This window comes from Pleurodeles waltl, chromosome 10 (assembly GCF_031143425.1).
Source record: "Pleurodeles waltl isolate 20211129_DDA chromosome 10, aPleWal1.hap1.20221129, whole genome shotgun sequence".
NCBI lineage: Eukaryota > Metazoa > Chordata > Amphibia > Caudata > Salamandridae > Pleurodeles > Pleurodeles waltl.
The window spans coordinates 469,634,693-469,654,066 of NC_090449.1; the positions used below are offsets into that span (position 1 = coordinate 469,634,693).

General features: G+C 40.4%; 1 long non-coding RNA gene across 1 annotated transcript in view; it reads left to right on the forward strand.

Moving 5' to 3' along the window:
* Positions 1 to 18,424, forward strand: part of LOC138260774 (uncharacterized) — an 83,198-nt gene extending 64,774 nt beyond the window's left edge. The window contains exons 2-3 of the long non-coding RNA XR_011198981.1: positions 17,271 to 17,397; positions 18,171 to 18,424. This is a non-coding gene — a long non-coding RNA (uncharacterized lncRNA). The remainder of the gene's footprint in view (positions 1 to 17,270; positions 17,398 to 18,170) is intronic.
* The last annotated feature ends 950 nt before the right edge of the window (positions 18,425 to 19,374 follow it).

A 19,374-nucleotide genomic window follows, 5' to 3' on the forward strand; every position in this document is an offset into this window, starting at 1 on the left:
AATATCAAAACAAACTCACATCCAGCAAGCTCAAAATTTGTTTGTCAATTTATTTCTTAATACAGGTAACACAGTGTCCTGAAATGCGATGTCAACGCGTTTCAGCAGAACGCCTTCTACTGGACAAATCTGGCTACAAAGCCAGCATCATTTAAGTGCAAGTTAACAGTCCTTCACCATTATTCATTAGAATGTTTTAAAGAATTTTCAATTGGTAAGACATGGATATCTTGTAAATGTAACTTAAAAGAACCCAAATGAGCAATGCATAATTTTAGTTAGATCTAATATCAATCATGACTTGCCTATTTAATAAATAGTAATACTGCATATAATTTATCATCAATTCATCGATCTCATATATATTACAAAGTGTTAAAAATTACTATACACAGTTTTTAAACTAAACATAAATCAATCCCAAAAATCGGTAAATTGTGAGAGATTGGATATAACAACTTGTTGTAAAAAATTAATATTACAATTAATCCTTTCTAAAAAAAAAAACATAAAGGACATTTTAAAAAAAAAAACCTTTTTCAGTAAAAATTCATTATTATAATTATTAGATGATTACAAAGTAATTAATTAGTTATTTATCCAAATCTCAATTGTCATACATCAATTCCTTAATGTATAACTTTCTGTATGTAACATCAATCACTTGTACTGTATTTATAATGCAGTCTCTTCTATATCATCAAAACGGCCTCATATGGTAATGGGTCTCCATATCTAAAAAGCATTCAATCGGTTATGATCTACCGTGTATATCTATATACTGAGTGGCTTTATAGATGCATGTTATTGATCTGTATTTATGACAAGGCCCGGGCTTAAAGTGCTAGGTGCTAAGTGATACGATAACAGTATGTGCAAAACATGCATATAAAGTGCAATTAAATATTGGAAAACACTACTTTTGTTAAAAGGATGTATTTGTTACTGTCTCTTTAATCCTATATCCTGTGAAAACTTCTATTGTCTGCATTTATTAGATTATAAGGAAGAGGTTATCCTAAAAACAATTACAAATAAAGACCTATAAGTTCATAAAAGGTCTATAAGTTCATAAGAATGACAATTTTTCAACATAACTCCTAAGAGTTCAACTGGAGATAGAGATAAATATAAAAAATTATAAAAAATTGTAAGAAATTGTTGCTCCTCTAGGATTTATGATAATAACAATTTTCTCATCTCCCTCCATAGACATCATTATGGTCATCAAATAATATAATGTACACTGTATTGTTTAAAGGGTTGGAAAAACCATTCAAAAATGTTTTCCTTTGTTCAAGCTCAGTACAATCAAAGGTTAGAATGTCATCTGAGATGGACGTAAAGCTCAGCATCAAGATTATGCCCCCAAGGAGATTCAGAACCCAATAATAAAATCATCTTCGATTCAGTTTGTCTGAGCTCTAATGTTCTATTTCCGGCTCTAGGGTTGTTTTTAATAGATTTAATACCATAAAAAGATAATGTGCTGCAATCACCTTGGTGTATGTCCCAAAAATGTTTAGCCAGGGGATAGGTCCTATCTTGATTTTTAATGGCTCTAAAGTGTTGTAAAAATCTAACTTTTAACTTGTGAATAGTACTCCCAATATACTTCTTATGACATCCACATTCAATAACATAGATCACAAATTCCGTGTCGCATGTGATTTGATCTTTAATGGCACAATAGCGACCATCAAAGGTTTGATATTCTTGCATGTTATGGGCATACTTACAGGCCTTACAATGGCCACATTTCCAAAATCCCAAACTTTTTTGGCTCAACCAGGATGTATTTACTTTCATCGAAAAATAACTTCTGGTTAAGTAGTCTCCCAGTGAGCGCGCTTTATGAAAAGTTATGGATGGATGTGCACCTGTATTGTCCCTAATAATGGGATCATTCTGTAAGATATGCCAGTTTTTTTGAAGTATAGTTCTTAATGAGTCATGTTGTTGATTGTACTGGAAGAATATTCTAGGTGGTGATTGTTTGCACTCACTATTGGTTGCTATGTTGTTAAAAAGTAACTCATCTCTATTTTTATTTTTAACCCTGTACTCTGCATCCAACAAACTTTTGAGAGGATAACCTCTACTTAAAAATCTTTCTACCATCGCCATGGCTTCAGATTCATATCTATTGTCATCTGAACATATCCTGCGAGCCCGCAGTAACTGACTGTAAGGTATGCTCCATTTTAATGCCTCCGGATGTCCACTATTGGCATGCAATATGGAGTTGCAGGCCGTGGGCTTGCGATATATAGTAGTCTCTAGATGATCATTTTCTACTTCCAATAGAACGTCTAGAAATGCAATGGTGTCTTTGCTGAAAATAGCATCCAAATGGATATTAAATTGATTGTCGTTTAGTACTTTATTCCAGCAATAGTTGTTCTGTGCCATCCCAGATAATGAACAAGTCATCGATATAGCATACCCACAGTACCACTCTGTCCTTATAGATGTTATTATGGTCAGACCAAGCCACCTCTTTCTCCCACCAGCCCATATATAAATTGGCATATGTTGGAGCAAAGGATGCCCCCATAGCTGTCCCTTGTTTTTGTAAAAAAGGAACAAGTTATGGGTTAAACAAAATTGTAGCATGGATAGGAGGATGTTGGTATGTTCAAGAAATTCTAAGGGCCGGGTTTGTAAATAATACCTACATGCCTGTAACCCATATTCATGTTTGATGGATGTATACAACGATGCAACATCCATAGTAACCAGTAAATAGACTTTGTGCCATGGGATGTCATATATCTTGGCTAAAAAATCATTGGTGTCACATAGATATGAAGGTAATTCTGTAACAAAGGTACATAAAAACAGATCTAGATACCGCAAGGTATTTTCAAGCAACGACTGATTCATGCTGACTATTGGTCTACCTGGAGGATGTGTCTTATCCTTATGAATTTTAGGCAAAAAATAAATGCATGGAATTTTCGGATGATCAACTTTTAAATACATAAACTCATCATAATCCATCAGTTGCTTGGTGTACCACTCATTCAGCATCTTGTGATATATCGCTTGATATTGAGTTGCAGGATTGATCGATACTTTTTCATAGTGATCTGTGTTCTTCAATTGTCGAGATGCTTCTTTGATATAATCAATTGTATCCATTATGACAATATTACCACCCTTATCGGAGGGTTTGATAACAATTGTGGAATTAGATTTCAGTGTATTTAAGTCTTTCCAATCTTGTTGAGTAAAGTTGGATCTGCTCATCATTCTCGATGTTTCGGATTGGCCTTTTCTGCGAAATTTGTCAATATCATTGATTACTAGTTTGCGAAACGTATCTATCAAATTTCCACTCGGTAATTGAGGGGTAAATCTGCTATGCAATTTTAGATGGCTATTATCACAAAGATTAGTTACAAATCCCATCTCGTTGAGTATAGTAGTACTATTGTTCGTATCATCATGTAAAGAGCATCCAGCTTCATTATTCTCACTTGCTAACTCAATTGTGAGCTGTCAACAATATTAAATCCAGAGGCCGCAGCCTTCATGTCGACATTCTCTGCCATTCGATTTATGTCTTTGTTGGAAAAATGTTTGATTAGACGTAATTTACAAACATATTTATAAAGTTCAATTCGAGTGTTGACATAATCCCACTGAATGGTTGGGCAGAAACTGAGTCCTAAGCCAAGTATATGTAGTTGATTATCAGTAAGGGTGCTGTGGGAAATATTCACAACAGTGCTCAAATGGTTGGATATGTTGATAAGAGGAGGGCTCAAATCTGTTTTTGGTATTGATTGCTTCTTCTTCTTACCCCGCCTCATCTTCCACCTCCTCTGCCACGCCTGCGGTTTTGACCAGGGGGTGGCGTGACCATTTGCATGAGGCGCATTTCCCCCTGAAAATCCAGTTTGTTTCGTGGTACCTCATCAGCAGAGGACTCTATCTCCGAACTGTCGTCTGCGGATATATGTTGTACAGCACCACCCACCACATTTTTACACACATCTTTGGTTCTTGCAGTATCGTATTTTCGAGCAAACGTGTAGACCCTTCCATGCTCGTAATCCAACTTATCTCTATTGAACTTATGTGCTTTCCGTGATTTAATTTCTTCTTCCTTATATTTGATCCGTTCTTCCATTTTGGCTAATTGATTGGAAACTTCTTGTTGATTAGACATCTTTTCTAGATCTTTGGTTAGTTGTTCAATCTTGGTAATTTGTTCCTCCATTCGTCTTTTGGCTTGAGTGAATAAAGTTCCCATAAGTTTGGTTGAGCAGTCTGCTGTTTGCATTCTCCATTCCTCCAGTAGATCTGGATCCATATCGCCTAAAGTGGGTAAGATTAAAATACGTAGACCTCTAGGAACCCTGCCATTTTCAATGTATTTGGTTAATTAGGTCATTTCCCACCATTTTTTAAGTTCAGAAATTCGTGCTTTTTCTAATTGGCTTATGATACTGGAGGTGGTTTGTAGCTGAGCCGCCGGGGGCCCATTACTAATTTTGGAATTATCAAACAATTCAACTGCAGGTTGTTCTTGTTCCCACAATTTTCTCCGTTCGGCCATAATGGATAGAGCAAAGAATGTCCACAATATGTAATTACTTGTCACAGTTCAGTTTCATAGCCGCTTAACTGAAGGACTGAATATGCAGAATAAACGGATATAGGAATAAACTTTAAATTTACAGGACACTGTGTAAATATCCACCAATTTACAACTAAATACTTGTGTTGCTTGTTAGTTTTCTCTAATGACGAGATTCAAAGTTCGTTGTATTGTTTAACGGGAAAGCCGTATTCAAAGCGACCAAGTTAATTCTTTTCTGTTGTTTATTTTATTAGGAGGGCCGTGTGCCAATTTTCGATATAACACAGAAACGCCAAATGCGTAATAGTCTAACTGTAGGGAGAGCTGCAATTTTCACCTCACGGGCGTTCTCCAACACCCCGGGGGAAAGAAACAGTAGGTCATACACATAAATATATATATATGTATATATATATATATATATACAGTTTTCTCGGCAATAATGTTGCTGCAGATGTTACAGTGATATTATCAATGATATCAAAGAAGATGTCATAAGTGGTGTAATATCAGGGGTAATTAGCAGTGCATGGTGAAGGCACAAGTTTTAGTTACCTTAGGGCACGAGTTATAGTTACTTGAAATAACTATACCAGCTGAATTTCTATGATTTTGTGCGTGTAAAATCTAAAATTAACTCTAACATCCCGGAAACCATTGTTTTTTTTTGTGAATTTCTAAGGTTTTTTTAAATTCTATTTCCTAACTATAACTGCCATGCACCACCCCCTTCATCCTGCCCTGCATGGTCCAATGTGTTGCCACTGCCCTCCATTTAGATGATGTCCTTGCCTATTCCTCCTGCCCTCTGTTGCTCAATTATATGCCCCTCATTGCCCTCCTGCTAAGCCTCTGTGTTTTGCTTGCTGCCCCTACCCTAATTCTCCCTGCACTCCGAGTCTGTGTGCTTGCCCCTGCTCCCTCCTTTTTGCCCACCATGTTCCAACGACCTGACACTGACCCTTCTATCTACTCTGAGTGTTCTGTTGAGCTGCCACTGCCCCTCCCACCTACCTAGTGTGGTCAGGTGACTGCCGGCTGTCCATGCCACCTCCACCCTGCCTGTCGGAGTTCTATGTTCTTATCCCCTCCCTTCCCATCATCCATGGTCCATTTTGCTGCCACTACCTTCTGTCCTCCATGCTCTGTTGTGCTGCGACTGCTCTTTCTGCCTACCCCACATGGTCTGTTGTGAAGCCATTTCCCATGCCCTCTCTTGGCTGACCCTGCCCCTACCCATCCCTTCTATCCTCCATGGTCCTTTGACCATGCTTCTGCCCCCTCCTTCTTGCCCATGGCCACTGTACTGCCACAAACCCTCCCCCTTAACATACATGACCCTGGCACTCTCACCTGCCCCATGTGGTCAGCTTGCTGCCCCTGACCCCCTCCCACCTTCCCTCTGCTGTCTGTGTGTATGCCATTATAGTCTCACTGTTGCCCTCCATGGTGTTTTGTGCTTCCAGTGCCCATTCTGACTGCCCTCCATGATCAGCTTGCTGCTCGAGTCCTGCCCAATGCCTTCTGCCCTCGGTTTGCAATGAGCAGGTCCCTATCCCCTCCCTCCTGCCTTGTCTGGTCCATTGTCATGCCCCTGCCCCCTCCCTTCTGCGCTTCATGCTCCGTTATGCTGCAACTGTTCTACTGTCTCTCTGGTATGGTCAGCTTGCTGCCCTTGTCTGTTTCCCCTCTCCTCTCTGTTGTCTATGTGCATGGCCTTGCCCGCTCCTTATTGCTTCCCATGGTCCTTCATTCTGTACTGCCTCCCACTTGCCCGGTGTAGTGTATTGTGCTGCTGCAACCCTTGGCACCTTCCCTGTAATTTCAGTTTGGTTTGTCAACATTTTTAACTTGGCAAGATGGAGATTTTGAGAAAAATAAACCTGGGGAATTGATTTTCCCCATTCACTTACATTGAACAAGAGGCTTCTAGAGTCTCCTGCCTGAATCGGGTCTGTTGGCATGTATGGTTGTACTTCCTCTTCCTTCTGCCTTCAATTTTCTGTTATATTGTCACAGCCTCTCTTGCCTGTCTTGCATGGTTTGTTTGTTGCCCCTGACCCCTTTTCCCTGTTCCCCGCCCTCCAAGGCCTATTGTGCCACCACTGCCTCTCCCACCTGCCAAGCATGGTCAAATTGTTGCCCCTGCACCCTCCTCCCTGCCCTCAATTATCCGGGTCCATGCCTCTGACATCTTCCTTCCCATAGTATTCTAATGAACGACTAGATTGCTAATATTCTATATTTGTTACAAAAGTGTGTCAAACCTGGTGTAACAAAACTGTAATACCTAAAGACATTATAAAAATGAGAGTGTCTTATTCCCATTGAAAGTATGGACTGAGCACTAAAAAGCTAAAATGAGAACATATTTTCTGAGTTCTCAAATTACGACAAAAGTACTTTTAAATTATTTGCTATCTTTATGCACCAAAATGAATGTGTCCTTGTGTAATGTAACTGATGCTCTTGTAAAGCACTCCAGTACCTTCGGGTCAAGTCTGTGCTATATAAAACTGCACAAAAACTAATCAAATAAGTGTTTTGCACACTTCTGTCATTGGGCTATACTTGGGCTACCTTTGGGTAATATGTGTGTTGCATTTATATGTATTGTACAGGAATGCGTGATAAAGGCATATGCATGGTAAAAAATTGCGTGTTTTGGACCCTGTTGTAAATGCTCTTCCTGGGAGGAAACAGCATATCCAGTCCCCGGCTTCTATTTAATAAAACAGTCACCTGTTGTTATGGTGCAGTTGATTCAATTAAAGCAAAACAAAAAGAAGACTACAACTCCCAGAAATCACTGCTTTGTTAACTAAATGGATTCAGCTTGAAGATGCCTACTTGAAGACAAATAACAATCCTACTTGAAAGCTATCATCAAATATTAAAAAGAGGAGAGATCCAGCAAGTATCATACCTGCGACCAGTCTCTGCGTCCGACTGCTGCTCTGTCAACAGGTGAGTTAGTACGACGGAGACAACTCGCAGGCTGACGCGCCATTACCATAAAAACAAATGTTTAATTACTGGGGAAAGCCTTACAAGGTGTGTCTAGCCAAGGCCACCATAATTCAAAATAACAACCTCACGGCAGATAGCTTTTGGAATGTCATATGTCACGTCTAAATAAACCCGCCAGATCACTCCGTGTCCCAAATGCACCGTGCTCCCAGTGCCAGCCTATGCTTTTGTAAATTTGTTTTCAGGTCTGATAATCTTCAAACAAATGGACTACAAATCCCGTAATGCATTTCTTTAGTGAAAGCTCACAAATCTACTTGTGCGGCTCCCAAGCCTCCGTGTGAGATGTGCAGCAAGATTTTGCTTTTTATAAACTTAAAACGTTTTTATTTATTTTCAGACTAAAGATCAATGGAAAAGGAAAGTAATCCATTAATTACGATCAAAATACCATGCAGTGGCATACAAAATTCAATTTTTAGAGGAAGTCATTTATAATTATTGTACTAAACAGCACGTCTGACAAAATCCATTTATGTGCCGGGATCACATTGGAATAAACTCGTAAACCAACCAGGAGGATGTATTCAATTTAACAATCAAGGTTCTTGTAGAGCGAGGCTAATCACCCGTGAGGGTCTCAAGGTGCTGGCCTTGAGACAGAATGAAAAACAAATACAAACGCCCAAGGCAGATGTTAGGTGAGGTCTGTAAATGGGCTGCAGCAGATGTCATTGGTGTTTACACAGGATCAAAGGCATGTGCTTGCAAGAATTTGAAGGGGTAATTCGTGGACAATGATATATTGTTCATGGGATTGTGTAACAACTAGGGGGAAGCTGCAAAAAAGTACTTCAATCCGAGCATGAGTAGCAAAAGGATACTAATAAAGCAATTTATAAGTACTTGGTCCATGCTCCTTTTAAGGGACAAAGACATGAAGACTAAGCAAAAGCCGGAAACACAGACCAATGAGAAGCATAGCCTCCACCCCACATTTACTGCAGGAACTCGCAAGACTGGCTCCAGCTAGACTTCTGGGGCCCGCAAGAACACCCCAAAAATTTGTTTTTTGCTTTTTGGCTCCTAGGCAGTTCCCTCTGGGACAGCCCCCACCAAGGGCTAGGGTGTCAGGGTATTCCTGCCCTGTCCCCTTTATGTTTATTAATTGAAAAGCACACTTTCTCAGGAAACATCTAGCTTTCTGCCAGATTTTGAGAAATTCTGTTTAGCTGTTTGCTCTGTCACTGTTAAGTATCCCCTAAGGAATTGCATAGGGATAAAAGTGTCTTGAGACCTCCCCTTTTTCCCAGCTCCCCTCAACAGACCCATGCAAAACATTCCAGGAAGGTGTTGGGGTGGATGAACTTTTTTTTTTAAAGTTTTGCGAAGTTTCATCAAACAGTGCCATAGTTATTAGCAAAAGAAAAAATGCTCTTCCCACGGAAACCCTGAGGTACGTAAACTGAATACCGACTACCACCACTGTGCAACATATCTCTCTCTCTCTCTCTCTCTCTCTCTCTATATATATATATATATATATATATATATATATATATATATATATATTTGTATATATAAATATACTGTGTGCTATATCACTAAGAGGAAGCTTGGATCACATGCACAACTTTTCGCGGGTATTTAAAGTTAATGAAAATGGTGACATACAGGTTGACAATGGCATTTCGCTGCTGCTGAAACGTGTTCTATTTCCCTAATGGTGCTCATTTGAAGTAAACTAAGGTAGCATGCGTATGGAGTGCTGTTTCTTCTTTGAAGCGAAGAAGTGAGAGAAAAAATAAAAATAAAAAAAATTATATATATATATATATATATATGTGTATATATATATAAATGTATATATATATATATATATGTGTGTGTGTGTGTGTTTTAACTGACACTTTAACCTAACTATAGTGTCACTTTAATCATTAAATTCACTGAAAAAACATATGTTTTTTCAGTGAATATAGTCATTAAACTGATGCTATAGTTCGGTAAGAGTTTCTGTAGGAAGGACATTTTTTCATTTGTTAAGACCTTTGACACTATTTGCGGAATCTTCGAGAAACTTTCCAAAAATAGTTCAATCACCTCCGCGGCCTCCTGGAAAATTTTCAGTGATCTCTCTCTCTCGCTCTCTCTCTCTCTCTCTCTCTCTATATATATATATATATATATATATATAACATGAAAGATTGTCCTGAGAAGCGTGTTTTCGGCGCACTTGTTACTCCGGTGGTGCAGGTTTTAGGCAGGACAGACCATATTGTCAGAAAAGGATTCTCTTTCAGATTCAAAACAGAGAAGAACCGCACTCCATCGTTGTGCCATGAATCATTCAGTTTAATTCCATTAGAGAAATCTCGACAAAGCTTTAGATCCCTTCACAGCACAGAATCGGCCCTGATTGCAGTCATGGAAGAGGCCAGAAGGCGGCTGGTTCATGGGATTGCGTTGGCTTTTATTCTTCTTGACCTTAGTGCTGCCTTCAATACTGTCAATCATGATATATTACTTTTGAGAATGAGGGAGGTCGGAATCTCGGGTAGTACCCTGGGACGGATCTCCTCTTTTTTGGAGGGTACGTTGTTTCAGGTACTTGATCAGCCTTTTCTCTCCAGCTGTGTGAAGTGCAGTTGTGGAGTGCTGCAGGGTTCATCGCTTAGTCCGACACTATTCAATATTTATATGTTCCCTCTTGCAGAGATAGTGAAGCCTTTTGGTCTCTCGTTGGTGTCTTATGCAGATGACACTCAGCTGGTAGTATCATTGTCCACCAACTCCAGCCCCAACTGTTCATCACTCGCCCTATGTTTGCAGGCGGTGTTGGATGTCAGAATGTAAGCTTAAGCTTAATGAAGACAAGACCGAAGTAATGATATTAGGATACAGCCCTCGATTGGGATCCAATCCTTCTATTTTGGAATCCTTGTAAAATCTGACCCCCCCCCCAAGGAAAATATTAAGAGCCTAGGACTCTAGCTCGACCCACGTCTTACCACGGAGCATCATGTTAATAAGATCTCCTTCACTTGTTTTGGCTTACTTAGGCTCTTAAGGTTTTTAAAATTCTTCCATTTGTTGCGAAAAGACTCATTGTTCAGGCCCTTATCATTTCCAGATTAAATTATGGCAATGCATTATATATTAGCTCCCTGAAATACGTGACTAGAAAGCTGCAGGTGGTGCAGAATGCCTCTGCCTGTCTTCTTTTAAATATACCGAGACATGTCTCAGCCAAAGCGGCTATCTCTTCCCTCCATTGGCTACCTGTGAAGCAACACATAAAGTTGAAAACCTTGTGTTGTGTCCATAGGGCCTTACATAATAGAGGACCCCCTCTGCCAAGGGCATTGGCGTCCTTCCATAGGCCCGTCAGACAGTTTAGGTCCTCATAAGCAGCTTTGGTCTCAGTTCCCAGAGCAAAAAAATCCAGATGGTTCCACGGCCTACCTTGGAGCCAAGTTATGGAATTTACTGTCTCTTCCCCTTCGCCTTACTAGCCATGAATTTTCCTTTCGCCGACTACTTAAAACCTGGCAATTCAGAGTATAACCACTAGACTATCACTTACAGGTCTGCTATCAGTGCTGGGAGGCCTCTGGGTAGTCATGCCCTTTATAAAAGACCATAACATAACATATATATATGCTTTTTCAGTGAATATAATTGTTAAAGTGAGAGTATAGATAGGTAAAAGTGTCAGTTAACATTTTAAACTCTAAAATCCACTTAAATTCACAAGTTATAGTTAACTGAAGTAACTATCACTCGTACCCCTGTCATGCTCAGAGATGTCAACAACGTTGCCAATTCAGATGTCATCAGTGATGTTATCAATAATGTCACAGAACATGTAACAAGTGATGTAATATGTGAGGTCTTAAGCAGTGCACATGGAGGGTGTGCATTTTAACTGACATTTTTGCCTAACCATAACATCACTTTAACTTTTTCAGTGAATTGCTGAGTTTTTGTTGTTGTAATAAAATAAAATATTATTACAATACCTAACAATAACATAATTTAAACCTTGTTTTGTTCTGTAAATTTCTGAGGTTTTTTTATGTAAAGTAGCAATATAAATAAATGTCAAATTAAAACCAGCATTTTTATTTAAAACTATTAACGTGTTTGATTCTTTCTATAACACTATTCAGGCCACCTAATGAAGCATAAAACCAACTAAAACCAACCCAGTGAGGCCCCACACTCTAGCTGAAGATTATACAGCTCCGGCTCGGGGTGCTTACAGTAACCCAGGAGACTTGCTTTTTTTTAAAAAGCTTTCTGTGGGTCTGCTGTTCTCCTTGCAGCCCCTGACAACACTTTTTTTTAGATTATTGGTGGTACCCTTGCCATTCCTTGAGGTACTTCAACAAATGAATTATATACATTTAAACCCCACTCACAGCATTAGGTGGGGCTCCTAGGAGAGAGCAGGGAATATTAATGAGCGACCTCCCCACTTCAAAAGGGAAGCAGTGAATTTGTAAATATTTACTTTTTAAGAAAGAAATATGGCTGCCCCCGTCCTACTCAAGGCACCCTCAGCCATTCTTTTTTTATTAAAAATAATGGCAGCATGGGGAGCCCACGCTTGCGCTGCCAGTGTGTTTTTAATTTTTGTTTTTGTAGGTGGGTTCCTCAGTCTCACTTGTTGCATCCACAATATTCGCAGCATAGGAGGTTGTGGGGGGAAGCCCATAGGCCATGTCGGCTTCCTTACCAAAACCCTTTTCTGGGTGACAGCAGGAACCGGCTCTATTGCTTTGCTTCCAGCTGGCAGGAGAAGCTTTTGTTTCTGCTCCCGCCGGGTGGGAGCAAAGCTTTGTTCCCTGGCCCAGAGGGTGCAGGCAGGGAGTTCAATTTATATTCCCTGCCTGCACTCTCTCATACAGGGGACAAGACAGTGACTTGGGGTTCTCCTCTTGCCCCGGGTGATGAGGTTGTTGGGCTGTCCTATGGCTCAATGTAGTGGGTCTCCTTCCCCAAATTACACATCGGACCCTGGGTGCCTGGTGTACCCAGGACCTTAAGATGACTCAGGGAGTGGCTGCCACACATCCCCCTTCCACTAAAAATTAAATTGCCCAGGGGATGGGGTCTCCAGGGCCTTTAAATGGCTTGGGGAGGAGGGTCATACGCCCACACTCTCAATACATGTATGTTGTGATGACCCTCCCATACTATGGCCTACCTTGGGGAGATTTTATTTGAAAAGTGCATGAGCCTGTCCTTTTTTATTTCAACACTATCTATGTTACTGCTAAAAAAGAAAACACATTTTTTTTCTCCAGCCTTGGTCCCTCCGACCCCACTTCACCAGGCCTAGGAGGTCAGGGTATCCTATCTTGCTCCCTATACATGTGGCCAGGTCCTGCAACCAACACCCCCACATAGATCCGACCCCATGCTGCGCTCGACCTTTGGCAGGGTTTCATATATGAATGGGTGTATTTCTTTTGTCTTCCTTGGATAGTAAACTTTGGGTGGGATGCAAACTATAACTGTAAGTTAGAACTGTACGATTATGAATTTCTAATGTTTGTGTAGCTAAGTTGGTTTTGTATAGAAATACTAAATTAAGTCTTCTTAACTAGCCTTAAACCTTTGTTCTTTATTGATTTTGTAAAAAAAATTGTTTCCAACCATATAATGTTTATTATGGTATTAAATCTTTAAAAGTTTTGTTTAGGTACCACAGTACTTTTGCGAAAGGTTAAAGTTCATTGTGAATGTCACCATTATCTGCGTGATAATTTTGCTTTTAATAGCGGTTCCTTGATAGTACAGCAGTCCCTGAATAAAGTCTGAAAATTATATTTACACCAAAGGATTGTATTTGAGACAATAATCATCCTCCTTTCAAAATGGCATTGTTGGTATGATGTTGTTTCTTAATGGCCAATCATCTATTTTATCACGTCAAAATACTTTTTTTATTTATTTCAATAAGTACTCTTGTACTTTCTGAATAGTTTTGAGAAAGTACTGCGGTTCGTCATAAACATTATCAATATATGTAAATTAATAAAAACACGTTTCTCTAACTGTATAGATTTTGGTAAACTACCTAATATTTTCCTATACATTACAAAAAGATTAAGAAGCTATATTTCATGCTAAAGCACAGAACAAAGAGAAAGAGGAGTCTAAACATTATGGTTTTTTTTTTTTTTTTGCCAGAGCTTGGATTAACCAATAATATTGTGTTTCCTCATTGCCATAGACTGTGGTATGCCGTGAATGTACCATTGTTTAATGCAGCCCAACATATCACTACGTTTTTGTCCCTTGTTACTTAAAAACAACTGAACAAATTCAGATCAAATAACAAAAGAGGACCGTTTCCACGCCATTATCTAGATTCCTGCCAAATTTCATGTAAATCCGTTTGGCCATTTTATCGCTACGTATGTTTAAAAGGTCTATAGAAAATGCATTGATAGAAAAACCTATTTACCAACCCCCTTTTTCTTTTGCACCGCCTTAACTAATCACCACAAAGCTTTGCCTCATCGTGCAATGTAGAGAAAAAACAGAACACATCTGCAACGTATCCTTGTGATTCATCGAATGGCGACAAAGGTATTAGGAAGTAACAATCTGAGGAATTCCTATCTCTGGAAATCCTAACTATAATTGCATAGTGGGTACTACCACTCTGAGATATATATTCATCTTTGTAGGTGGGCCCATCGGTTTTATTTGTGGCTCAGTATGTGCCCTCCCGTAAAATTAAAATTCACTTCTAGAGTTGCCGTTGGACAGAGCAAATAACATACATATCAGGCACTGATGTTCAATTATTTACAAAGCAAAAGAGGAGCAACATCCCTCAAGGAGGCTGACGTTGTAATCACAACAAATGGTGCTGTTGTTAAATCTGATCTGATAGCAAAAGGTAATGACTGACTGTAATTGCATAGGTTGTTCCCTTGTGAGCATTAGAAGCCAATACAAATCCTCCTGCATCTGACTGGTGTTTAAGTTATGATCACAGAGTCCTGGGTTGCATTTAGAATGTCTACACTGGCACTTCAAGTAAATGGTTATGTACTTTGCCTCTCCATTCCTGCCTTCATTCCACAAGTCCTGGTGTCCAGCTCACCAAGTTGATGGCAAGCACATTTAGGAGGTCCTCACCTCTCCTGGCTAATATTAGTTACTGGCAAACAGTCTCTGTCCACTTGAGTTTCCCTTTTTATGGTCCCCAAGGTGAACATACCGAACATCTCTGTTGCAGTTAAGATATTGGCCCCTTCCTTTAGCAACAGATTTGAAAAAGGGTGTGGTTTAGAGGTATAGCCTGCCTCCTTGGCTTTCTAGGGGAGTGCGTTGACGATGTATTGTGTTTCTTACTTCCAAGGCTAGGCTTGAGTTCATTTAAGCCTGTTTTGTTACTGTTATGGCTGTATTCGAATCAGGCATATTTTGTGAAAAGTAAGTGTCTTACTCTTATGTAGGTATGTATTTTAGCACGTCTTTCCCAAAACCCTACCGTAGATTTCCCTTAACCCACCCATTTTATAGTAATTGTTCCCCCTTGTCACAACACTCTCCTCTGTCCTTCCCACATTTATGACTAAATACTTTACTTTCTACAAACATCTCCATATTGAAAACATAGGCAAGGCAGAGGTGGAGATCCTCAGCCATTGGTTTGCGAACTGCATTTTCTAGTAAGTGAAATAGCACTCCTGGAGTACTACTTTACATATTCCCAAATGCCTCTTATAAATCGGGCCCCCCATTCTCAACACGTCATGGAAACAACCTTAACTATGTGAATACGTTTGACTGTAACCTCTTTGAAAAGACAATGGTGGAACAGGTGTGGATCATCGACACCCATCCTTTTGAATTCTTAACCAACCGGGTATATGATCCATCATAAGTGAATAAGAACTCCTTTTTCTAAAGACTGCCGTAAGGATGCATCTGACTTTTTGAAGCACATGGAACATGTAAAAAACCATTTAGAGCGCTGGATGTGAAGAATCCATTTGAGGCTCCTTGCATTTTTAAACATGCAAGGATTAAATATAACAGCCTAAGCCAACACATTTTTTACTTTTCTATATGGTGCTTTCTTTGATTCTTACCTAGCTAAAAAGTGCAAACTATGAACAATTAGGACTAGAACATATACTTCTAATGCAAGAGGACTGATGCAACTTAACTTTTCTTAATCACAGGTTGCTTCATAGTGCTAAATGGGGCAGTCCAAGGGTGAAGTATGCAAAACTATATGACGAAGGCTGTACCATCTATGTAATGAGTTAGCATGAGATCTTACAGAGATGACTGTGACTTAGGGAGATACATTAAAAGTGGACTGTCAAGGGACTCGGATCACAATGCACCTTTTGTTTTAAGGTTTTAGGGCCTGAATACAACTTTGGTGGTCTGGGGGACTGCTATGGCAGCAGCAGCGGTGGTCCGACCACAGCCATCTTTGTGGTCCAACCGCCATATTACTAAGTTGGTGATTTGCTGAACTAGAGATAGCTGGAGTCCCACCAACACCTCCAGCCATCGGCTGACCACCTTGATGGTGGCTGTGGAAAAGCAGCTGTCACAGGGCGGTATAGACAAGGGTACCACCGTGCACATTACCATGTGCTTCTCTGTGGAGCTGACTGTAGCAGGGGGACAGCGGAATCAAAGGAAATGAGGTACTATCTCCCCCATTTCGTTCTTTTCCCTTTAAACTTTAAAGTGTGTCTCTTCATCCAGGGCCCCTCCTTCACTAAAACAACTTCAGCCCTGAAAAAAAGAAAATTATACAGGTAAGTACAATTTGCATTTTTCTACCATTGACTGGACTAGGCATATATGGCCCACTCTCCAGCAGTGGAATGGTACATGCACAAAGTATTTATACACGTGTGCATGACACATGTGTACCTTTGGTCAAAATGTATTCACCTGCATGGACCCAAATATAAAAATATACCTTGTATTGCTGACCATGTCCCACGCCGGTCTACAGCCATCATGTACACTGCCACTGGGCCAGCAGTAACATTGTAATAGGGCGGGCAGGAAGCCGTCGACTCAGCGGTCTTTTTGGGATCACCGCCTTCGTGGTGTGGCAGGCCGACCACCAAACTAATAATCTGGCCCTTAGTCTTTGAATATTCTGCCATAAAACATATACATGTAGCGCTCTTAACAATTAACCTGCCTTTATTTGTACAAAAAAAAAATGTTTGCCTGGACGAACTAGAAGGACAATTCAGAAGTATACAGTCATAACCGTTGTTGCCAATTGATACGGTACAGCTCACACATTAACCCCATACTCCTGCCAATCAAACAAACAGAGGTCACCTACCCATAGAAGGGAGGAGAAAAGGTAGATAGTTCCCAGGTAAGCAACTATTGATGGAATGTTCTTAGCTGTTTGCCATATTGACGGAGATTGCACTTAATGGAGATAGTTTTAGACTTTTTTAACCCTAAAACCCTGCAACATTTTTTTAAGGTACGGCTGGAAGGGATTGCGTTAAAGGTGCAGTTACCCCTAGTCGTTTAGAGAATACCATACATTAAAATAAAAGAAAATGGAGATGTCCTAAGATTTAAACTGGGATAATCCAGCTGAAGTTTCTCATTTGACAACTGCATCAACCAAAGTAAATAAATAAATATGTGTTGCTAGGAGTTTTTTATCTGTCTTCTTTTCCAGGGTGTTGGACAGCACATTTCCCTACCTAGAGCATCAGAGACCTTTGGTGGCTCTACACCTGCTGCTGGCAAACATGTCGGAAAATGTGGGGGATCACAGTTATCAACCCATAGGTATTCGGCAAGATGTGAGTTTGTTGAGAGTGTGGTTGTTTTAGGAGGGCAGATGGGTCATTGACAATATACTGCAATGTTTCTATGTTGCTCAGACAAGAACACGAAAAAGAAACCACTAGGTTGGAGTGTTGAGAATAGATGGTTCTGCTCAAACACCATGAACAAGTAGGAATGCAAGGGAGAAATGATGGAGGTCATTATTAGAGTTTTTAAGTACTTCTTTGGCACAAGAACACACTGCATATATGATTTTTATATCTCTTTTTAAATCAGAAAAGGAAAATTATCTGTTGCTCTCTGTGTAATTCCCATTGGCTAAATGACTCCTGCATGACAAAGACCACTTTGACACATTTTGACAGCTTCCTTGGCAGTCTTGTAAGGAATAAGCACCAGGAAGCACCTTGCTGAGAAGTTATGTAGGACATGTGAAGGAACACACTTTCGTATAATTTGGCACCTTAATGAAGTATAAGTTTACAAACTAAGAATAAAGAAGCACAGGTCTAGAACAAAATCAGTTTATGTATGTGCTATACATGAAGATAATTGCCCTCAAAGAGAAAGAAGAAAGAGATATTAGAGAAAAGCAGCAGAAGATGGAAACAGATCTTTATGAGATACAGTGTGGCCTGTGCGACAACTAGAGAAAAGACAAAAATGGGGAAGATAAAGTGTGGAAATAGGATGGAGATAAAAAAATATAAAGAAAAGGTAAATTTATTAATGGTTGAAAAAGCAAGTGATGAAGAAGTAAAAGTTACTAACAGTTCTTGTGTTTCAGGAGGCTCCAGTAGTTTATGATGGACCAGTGAGGATGGAGGCTCATGAAGAGGTGTTGAATGAGCATTGTCCCCAACTTGGTGATATCAGAAGAGAAAAAGTAGAGTTTCTGTTACATAGCCAGTGCCTTCCACTCCATGACCCACTGACATTTGAAGATGCTGCCATATTTTTCACAAAAGAGGAGTGGAATGAGTGGAAGGAGTTTGAAGAGTGGCTTCAAAGAGAAGGCCTTAGGGAATTTCCTTCTTTTCGCACCTTACACGGTAAAAAGCACTTTTAACATTTGAAATAAAGAGCCAACCCTTTTGAATAAACATGTTCACTACAATCTTCTTTGCTGCATCTTGATCACCTTTACGGTGTTCACAATAAGTCATGTATTAATCTTTTACAAAGAGAACAATGTGCAAAGGGACAAATTGGAATGTTACTATGTGGTTCAGGTTCTGGTACACATTTAAGCACCATAAGATTTAAATGACATCAGGACTAAACTGTTTAAAATCTCTGTCCATGGACAGGTTATATTTAGTAAGTCAAGACTCGGTTGAGTTACTTTCTTAGCAAACCATTTATTCTAGTCATGTAAGGCACTATGGGGCTCATTCATTCGGAAACCGCCGAAAGACCGCACTGCGGTCAATAGCCCGCGGGGGTCATTTTGACTTTCCCGCTGGGCCGGCGGGCGATCGCCAGAAGATCGCCCGCCGGCCCAGCGGGAAAGCCCCTGCAACAAGGAAGCCGGCTCCGAATGGAGCCGACGGAGTTGCAGGGGTGCGACGGGTGCAGTAGCACCGGTCGCGATTTTCACTGTCTGCATAGCAGACAGTGAAAATCTTTGTGGGGCCCTGTTAGGGGGCCCCACGACACCCGTTCCCGCCATCCTGTTCCTGGCGGGTTTTACCGCCAGGAACAGGATGGCGGGAAGGGGGTCGGAATCCCCATGGCGGCGCTGCAAGCAGCGCGCCGCCATGGAGGATTCTCTGGCCCAGGGGAAATCCGGCGGAAAATCCGGCGGGAAACCGCCGGATCCCCTTTTCTGACCGCGGCTTTACCGCCGCGGTCAGAATGGGCACTGAAGCACCGCCAGCCTGTTGGCGGTGCTTCCGTTGCCCGTGGCCCTGGCGGTTTAGGACCGCCAGGGTCAGAATGAGGGCCTATATGTTTTTGCTGTACATTTTACTTTTTAGGATTATTTTTTG